The 8,268-nt window shown below is 40.8% G+C and overlaps 1 pseudogene; it reads left to right on the forward strand.

The window, feature by feature from the left end:
- The first annotated feature begins 5,271 nt into the window (after positions 1–5,271).
- On the forward strand, positions 5,272–5,548 carry LOC107978614 (annotated as a pseudogene).
- The last annotated feature ends 2,720 nt before the right edge of the window (positions 5,549–8,268 follow it).

The following is an 8,268-nucleotide window of genomic DNA, read 5'->3' on the forward strand; positions in this document are numbered from 1 at the left end:
AAAGAGCTCCTGGTTGGACTGGGGCAGGTGGAGATGGGAACTTGAGGGATCAGGTTGTGGGTGTGTGAATGGACTGGGAGAATAGTGAAAGAGATAACTGGAAAGAGGGAGATTTTAGGGGTCAGGTAGAAACCTGATGCAAAGGAAACTCTCACAAATCTACAAGGATGACCCCAGCCAAGACTCCTAGCAATAGTGGATACTTATCCTGAGCTGGACATCTACTGTAATCTGATTGGTGACTACCCCAACCGTCATTAGAGAGCCTTCTTCCAATAACTGATAAAAATAGTTTGAGAGACATACAGCCAAACATTAGGCAGAGCTCAGGGAATCCTGCTAAGAGAGAGATTGTAGGAGCCAGTGGGGTCAAGGACATCACAAGAAAACCCACAGATGCAACTACCTGTCTCATAGGAACTCAGAGTCTGAACCAACAACCAAGGAGTCTGCATAGGACTGCTCTAAGCCCTCTACATATATGTGACAGTTGTGTAATTTGGTCTATTTATGGGACTCCTAATAATGCGAACAAGGTCATCCCTAATGCTTTGCTGGCCCTTGGGAACCTATTTCTCATACCGATTGCCTTGTCCAGCCTAAATACAAAAGGGGGTGTGCTTAGTCTTACTGCAACTTGATGTTCCATGCTTTGTCGATACCCATGGGAGGTCTGCCCCTTTCTGAACAGAAACAGAGGAAGTGGGAGAGGGATAGGAGCAGAGGAGGCAGGAGAAACTGTGGTCAAGGTGTAAAATAAATACATAAATGTCAACCCCCTAACCACAGTTATACCTATTTCATGTATGTAACATGATTCTTTAATGTGTCATTAATATATGAAAAATTATTTATATACTCAAGTAAATCAATATATCCATCATCTCACATTGTTGTCTTGTGCACATGACATAAGAATTAAAATATACTCTTGAGAAATTTCTGGTGTATAATACAATATTGGCAATCACTCATGCCGTATATTAGATTCTCAGAATATTAAGTTAGCATTGTGGCATTATCTATATAACTAGAATATTATATCCTTTGATATACACATTGCCATTTGTGTGACCTCATTCTCAAACCCTAGTGACTAACTTTCTACTATGTTTTTGTGTACTCAAAGAATCACTATTTTTTTCCAATTACTTGGTATGATTCTAGGCACATAGAAGTTAAAACACGTAATTGATTATGTTCTTATTTGCATACATTTTAATTTCTTTGAAATTTTTTCTCATTTTTAAAAAATGGGATTAGGTCATTTAAGAAGCTTATTCACTATGTATGATGATAGTCTTGTGAGGATTTGAGTTTGCGCTGTTTGCGCTGTGGGTTTCTTTATGCCACCACTGACCATTTCCATCCAGCTCAGAGCGGATTCTTCCACAACTAGTATGGTTCTTCTTTATGTTAAAGCTGTTGGTCAACACTCAGCTTGCATAGAAAATATGTTTGAGATGGAAGGGAAGGGGACATTGATGGGTTGCCACTAAGCCCTATCTCCAGTACCTTTAAAACCAAGAATTTTCTTGAAAAGTGTTATAAATGAAAACTCTTTAGCCATAAAACTGTCTATTTATTCTCAACATTTTGCCAATATTATTTAAACCCATGGCATTCTCTATAAAGATGACATTATATGTTGTATTAAATAGACCCAAAATATGAAGAGGGTTCAAATATTACTTTACTTTTTGCTCAGGTAAAAGTCCAAGGTTTCTAGGGTGGGGAGACATCTGAGTGGGTAAAAAGCCTGCTGCCTGAACATAAGGGCCTGAGTGGTGCTTGTTATCCCAGAACTGCAAGTGAGGACGATGCCAGAAACACATAAATCATACGGGATCCCTAGTCATCCAGCTCTCGTCCAGTTCAGTGGAAGATCCTGGGTCAAAAAATAAGAGATCCTGTGTTGAAAAAACAATAATTCTGCAGTGACATCTGCTATTATTCTGTTGCCCTTCGCTTACAGTGTTGCTGTCTGTACAGTCACACGGAAAGAATTCTGACTTCCAGCTGAGTGTCTTGCAAAGTGAACAGTTAATTGTCGGATCACAGTAAAACATTTTCATCATACGTAGAGAGTTCAAAAATCTTTCCACCCCTCATCCCTTTCCCTGAGATATGCTGAAAGATGTTTTCTACCAAAACGAGGGCCCAGGCTAAGAAACAGAAAGACAGGAGACAAAGGAAATAGGTCTCCGGTGCCAGAGATGAAGATAATCCTCAGAACATCTGTTCTGCAAAATCCCACAGAACCGTGCCCCGAAACACGAACACGCAAGCACAGGATTACCAGGTATGTTTGCATGGCTGTGATGAGATTTACACAGCCAGGGAGAGCTAGGAGATGCTTACAGAAAAGAAAAGGCCGGAGAGAAGCAGTCTCTAGCAGAGATCATTGCTATCCTCCCTCCTTTCTACATTTCCCTCACGGCTTCCCTCCTTTTATGCACTTTCCTTCTCTCCAGTCTCCTCCCTCTCTCCGTTTCCTCTTCATCAAATGAGTATGTGGTATATATAAACACTCGAAAATGAGAAAAGATTGGAATAAAGAGGACAGATGAGTTAACAAAACTGATAAAACCACTGTGTGCTAGCTACTCCCAGGAAAAGACAGAAAGCAGGGATTGGGCAGGACCGCAGAAAAGTCTGCTCTGAAAGTTTAGTGTTGGTTTGCTGACAAAAATGGCACAGGCAGGAAATGACGTGACGGTACCACCAATGAATGGTGGCTGGCTGCTGCCAGGCAAGGTGCTAGCAGACAGATGAATTGAAGCACACCTTGCCTTTGACTATGGGACTTGAGACTTCCGTGCACAAGTTGCTATCTCCCAAATTATGTCATTTATTTGGCTATCTTTGCAATGTGTCAACTCTTCCGTGGGATGATCGCTTTGCCAGTACAATGTGTGGAGCGGAGAGACTCCTTCCATAATAGAATGGGTCATGTTGTGTTACATTTAACTCTTTAACTCCTCAGGAGAGCTAGGATGTTAACCATCAGGCTGATCCTAAAATCAGTGTTTTAAAGATGATAGCCACTGCCCGGCTAGGACTTGTATGATGGTGTGGAGAAAGAGATCTAAATAATGCCCAGGACTGTTGTGTAAGAGATGATTGGTATTTAGCTATTGATAATTTGTTGGCTTACTCTAATTACTATACCAAATGAGGTAGAAGGCTCCCTGCATTTCAATAGCTATGCCTGAAAAACAATTATACTATTTTTATTACATATTCTATATACCTCCTTATATTACATTTTATTATGTATATTTATTTATATATAATAATATATTTAATTAATATAAATATATGCTAAATGTGAACGTATCATATAATGAATATAAATGCCTATATAATATGGGACTGGAGAGATGACTCTGCAGTTAAAAACACTGACTGCTCTTCCGAAGAACACAGGTTCAATTCCTGCACCCACATGGCAGCTCACAACTCTCTGTAACTCCAAGATCTGATAACCTCACACAGACATATATGAAGGCAAAACACCAATGCCTGCATGATATATATATATATATATATATATATATATATATATATGTATATATATATACATATATATGTATATATAATCTATTTTAAAATAATATGTAGTAGCTGTTTATTATATATTATACAATAAATGTATTTATTATATACTATTATAGTTACATTATTGCCAGCATATATGTCTGAGGAATGCATAGGTACTGGCAATAATAAAATAAGTTTTAGATGAGTAAATATATATTTATGGCAAATATTAATTTGATCCAACTTGACAGCCACATCCCAAATAGCATACATAAAATCCAGGTGTCAGACAAACTAGAGAAATATTCCTAATAAAGAGGAGAGCAAATCCAAGAGACTCAGAAGGAAGGATTTTAGGAGACAGGAAGAGGAAAAGAAACTACCCAGAGTGGATTGAAAGCTCAGAACTCTGGCCCAGTGTCAAAGAACTGTGCTCCTCAAAGCAAGCAGAGGCAATTTGTGCCCACAAAGAATGGGAGAGTGTAGCATGATATCTTGACTGAGGATAGAAGTACGGTTAAAGTGAGGAAAAAGAAAGATTTGAGAAAAGCCAGACAGGGAAAAGCCATACAAATTAGAAACCCGATGAGTGAGAAGCCCCTCTGCGTCAGCGCAGGGATCCAGCAGCCCATAATTGTTTTGGCATCTCTGACCTCAACCATGTGCATTCTTTGCTTCTTCTGCTTTTATTACACTCTTTTAAATGTCCTGCAGCTCAATTTGCCAAAGAAAGTAGCAACCATATTCCACAAGAACATAAATGGTGGTTTTGTGGAGGAATGGAATAACAGGTTCGGTTTGTTTCCGAGGCCTTGGCCTTATCTCAAGTTACTGAGGAGCTGAGTTAGGATGTTGACCAGGTGCACATAAGTAACAGGAACCTTCGCAAGAATGGCTTAAGGCAGAGGCACTCCCAAGGAACCAGACTAAAAGTGGGGCAGTAAGTGGGTGTCCCTAAGGAACATGTTCCAGAGGACACCATTTGTAATAATCAAAAGCTGGACTCTATCCATGGGAAGGAATTGGGTACCTTACTCCAGGCAAGAGCTACAACCCAAGTATAGTGATTCCCTGACATACTTCTAGCAAGTACACACCCCACCTCACCTCCTCATCTGAAGTCTCGGGTGCCTGGTTGGAAATGCAAGAGGAAGGAGTTCAGAGGCTTTCTACAAAGACAGATTTGGAATCAAGATAGTTGACTTATCTGTTAGGTCCTTGAACTGAGGGAGGTTGAGACAACAAAGTGGATAAATGGATACTTTGGACCACATCACCATTTCAGTAGTCTTTTCTGATGTTGCTTTCAGTGCACAGCCTGCTTAGTAAAGTTTCATGTTAAGTCCCAAAGTGTGGCAAACAAAGGACCGTGTCTGATGAAAATCAGCTCAGCAAAGAGTCAGGCCACATATGGCTATGATGGGTACCACCAAAAGATAGTGTCCTTAAAATGCACTGACCCTGAATGCTGTCTATGGATGTCCCTAACAAAAGTGAAAACTTTTGGGAAATAAAGAGGACAGCCAGTGTGCATCACAAGCGACTCACTGTCCTCTGGGGGGTGGGGGGTGAGAGAGCATGCTGCTGCCCACACTGTATATTTGTCTAGCTCAGTGGTTCTCAGTCTTCCTAATGTTGTGTGATTTTTCAATAGAGTTCCTCATATTGTGGTGACCCCAACCATAAAATTATTTTTGTTGACTTTCCAAGGTTGACGACCTCCCTACGAGAATATGCCTCTTGCAAAGGATCTCCTTCATCCCTCTCCAGCAAAAGAGGAAACACAAGAAAAAGCACCTGGTGCAGAGCCTTAATTCCTACTTTATGGATGTGAAGTGCCCAGGATGCTATAAAATCACCATGGTCTTTAGCCATGCACAAATGGTAGTCTTGTTTGTTGACTGCTCGACTGTCCTCTGTCAGCCCACAGGCAGAAAAGCAAGGTTGACAGAAGGATGCTCCTTCAGGAGGAAGCAGCACTGAAAAGCACCTGATTCAAGATGATTGGGAGTCATCCCAAAAAACACATTTTGGATATATATGTATATATATATAATTTTTGTTGCTACCTCATAGCTGTAATTTTGCTACTGCTGTGAGTTGTAGTGTAAACATTTGTCTTTTCCGGTGGTCTTAGGCAATCCCTATGAGAAGGGCCCCCCAAAGAGTTGTGACCCACAGGTTGAGAACTACTCATATGGCTCACAGCCCCGTCCTCACAGTGTCAATAAAAAGACTTTTGCAGGACTGTTTCTGTCCTGAAGGCTATTGATATTTGCTTAATAGCAATGATCAAAGAGATCAAAGCTCCTCTACACTGTACCTCTCTCCAACCTCTGCTCTCTTTCCCATCACTGATTATTGGATATTGCCTTACTTACAGTGGTTTGTAAAGTACCAAACTGTTATAAAATATGAGAAAAAACAATTTCTCAGAAAAAAAATTTAAGAGTAGGACATATTCAGGTTTCAAGACATAGTGGAGATAGGAAATAAAAGGTTGGAATTGACTTGGTTGTCTTAGTTTTGTTTTGTTTGTTTGTTTGTTTTCCCCCAGCCCCCTCGGGAAGACCCTCTGTGTATTTGATTAAACAAAAATAAAAGAAGCTACAAAGGAACAATTTTAAAGTCCAAAAAAACACCAATTTTGTCTTAAGGCTGCATTAGCTGATGCGTCTCCTTGCTACTTCTCCAGCCTTCCCTGTGGAGCACAGAGATACATTCAGAAGCCTGTTCCCTCACAGGAGGTTTGCAACACTTTTCTACTGGCTCTTCACCTGTTCATTGCCCATCATGCCTGCGGCTGGCAATAGTAACATTTAAGGTTTTAAAGGTAAAAGTCCAAAACGCAAAGAAAGGGACTTGCCCCCCTCCCCCCGCCCCTGGAAAAAAAATAATAAAAATACTTTTGCTTTGAGGTTTGGAGGAAATTCCCCTAACCACCCACTGCCTTGAAGAGCTCTGAAATGCCACAGCAGTTCTAAAAGTGGCAGAGGCAGCTGGAATCCCGAGTGGGCTGGCAGTGAAGGCTCCGCTGCCAGGGGAAGAATGCTGACAGCGTTCCTTCCATCAGCCTGTTGTAAGAATAACAGACTTAACCTAGTCACTCTAACACCACACAACAAGCCTCCGTGAATTCCACCCAGATCTGTATTTCTACTTTTAAAAAAAGATGGGGAGGAGACCCCACTAATTCATGTATTCTATAGTTACTTAAAAATTAAGGTTTCTTTCTCTTTTTTTGTTTTTTCTTGACTCACCAGGCACGAGAGCTAATAGGAAGTATTAAACAAGATCCATTAAAACAAAAGCCGAGCAACTCTCCCACCCACAACTACATGAAACATGCTAGTTAAACATCGCTAAACCACTCTCCCTCACTAGCATCGAAAGGGAAAAAACACTTTACCCCCCTAAAAACAAGAAATCCCCATACATATGAATAGTCTCCCTCTAAAGGAGGACAACTACACAGACTGCTAGAACCATTGCAAAGCTGGTTACAAAGTAAACACATTCCTGCCATGGAGAGCCAACATTCAGCCAGTGTGCTCTGAGATAGCCTTAAGATAAGACCTGAGTGAGAAAGTTAATGCATTAAAAGGAGGTCTAAGACCATGTGGATACACAAAAACATTTAGGACCAGTGCTGGTTGAATGATGATGGGAAACAGCCCACCAGGCTGGATCTGAAAATCCGTAAAACCAGTTTTTAAAACATATTATTGAGGTATTTCTTCACAGTGACATTTATTTATAAACCCAAAACTCAGTTACTCTGGTGGCCTTCAGGATTCTCTCATCCAGGTCGACCAGAAGGTTACCAGGATGTACAGAGATAGGTTAACAGTACAGCATTTCCTGATAATGTGCTTCTCAAATTTATCAAGTATTTTACAAAGAAGAAAAGGGGGGAGGGGCACAACAAATGTTAGTTTTAAAGACACAATTTCTCTCTCCCTAACCCCTCTCCCGGATGCTTATGTGTCTGTCTGTCTGAGCTATAAAATGCAGGTTTCTTCTCTTCAAGTTTAAAGACCTGTGATTTTGGAAGGAAATTTTGTTTCTGTTAGGCAAAATGGTTTTACTTCTGTCTCTAGTTTGTTGGTAGTGGTTAAATTTAGGTTTTATGCCAAAGGACCTCTAACTTTAGCATGTATCGGAATTATCTGTTAAGACAGATTGCCAAGCTACACTCAGAGTTCTGACTCAGTCTGTCTGGTGTGGAACCTGAATTTTTATATAATGGTCAGGGAACTACTTTAAGAACCATTCATTCACTTGGGAGCCGTGAGGATGGCTTAGTAGTTTTACTGCTAGACAGGCAAGGGAAAGGACCTGAATCCAGATCCCCAATACCTACATAAATGTCAGAATCCCAACGTTGCAATGATGAGATGGAAGCAGAGGCAGAAGGATCTTTGGAATCTTGTGAGCCCACTAGACTGGTGCATTTACTAACACTTGGTGTTGGCTTCTGACCCCTTAAATGCTTACATCCGCATATTCCTGTTGAAGGGCTGGCTAGGGGTATAGCTCACTTAATATAGAGCTTAGCCCTAGGTTCCATCTCCAGCAACACATAAACCAGGCAAGATAACAGGGGCCAATAATCTCAGCACCCTGGAGGTAGAGGCAGAAAAATTCGAGGTTCAGTTTCATGGCGATTCTCCTTACAAAGCAAGTAAGGCCACCTGGGATTCATGAGAATCACACACACACACA

The sequence above is a fragment of the Cricetulus griseus genome (genome assembly GCF_003668045.3).
Source record: "Cricetulus griseus strain 17A/GY chromosome 1 unlocalized genomic scaffold, alternate assembly CriGri-PICRH-1.0 chr1_0, whole genome shotgun sequence".
NCBI lineage: Eukaryota > Metazoa > Chordata > Mammalia > Rodentia > Cricetidae > Cricetulus > Cricetulus griseus.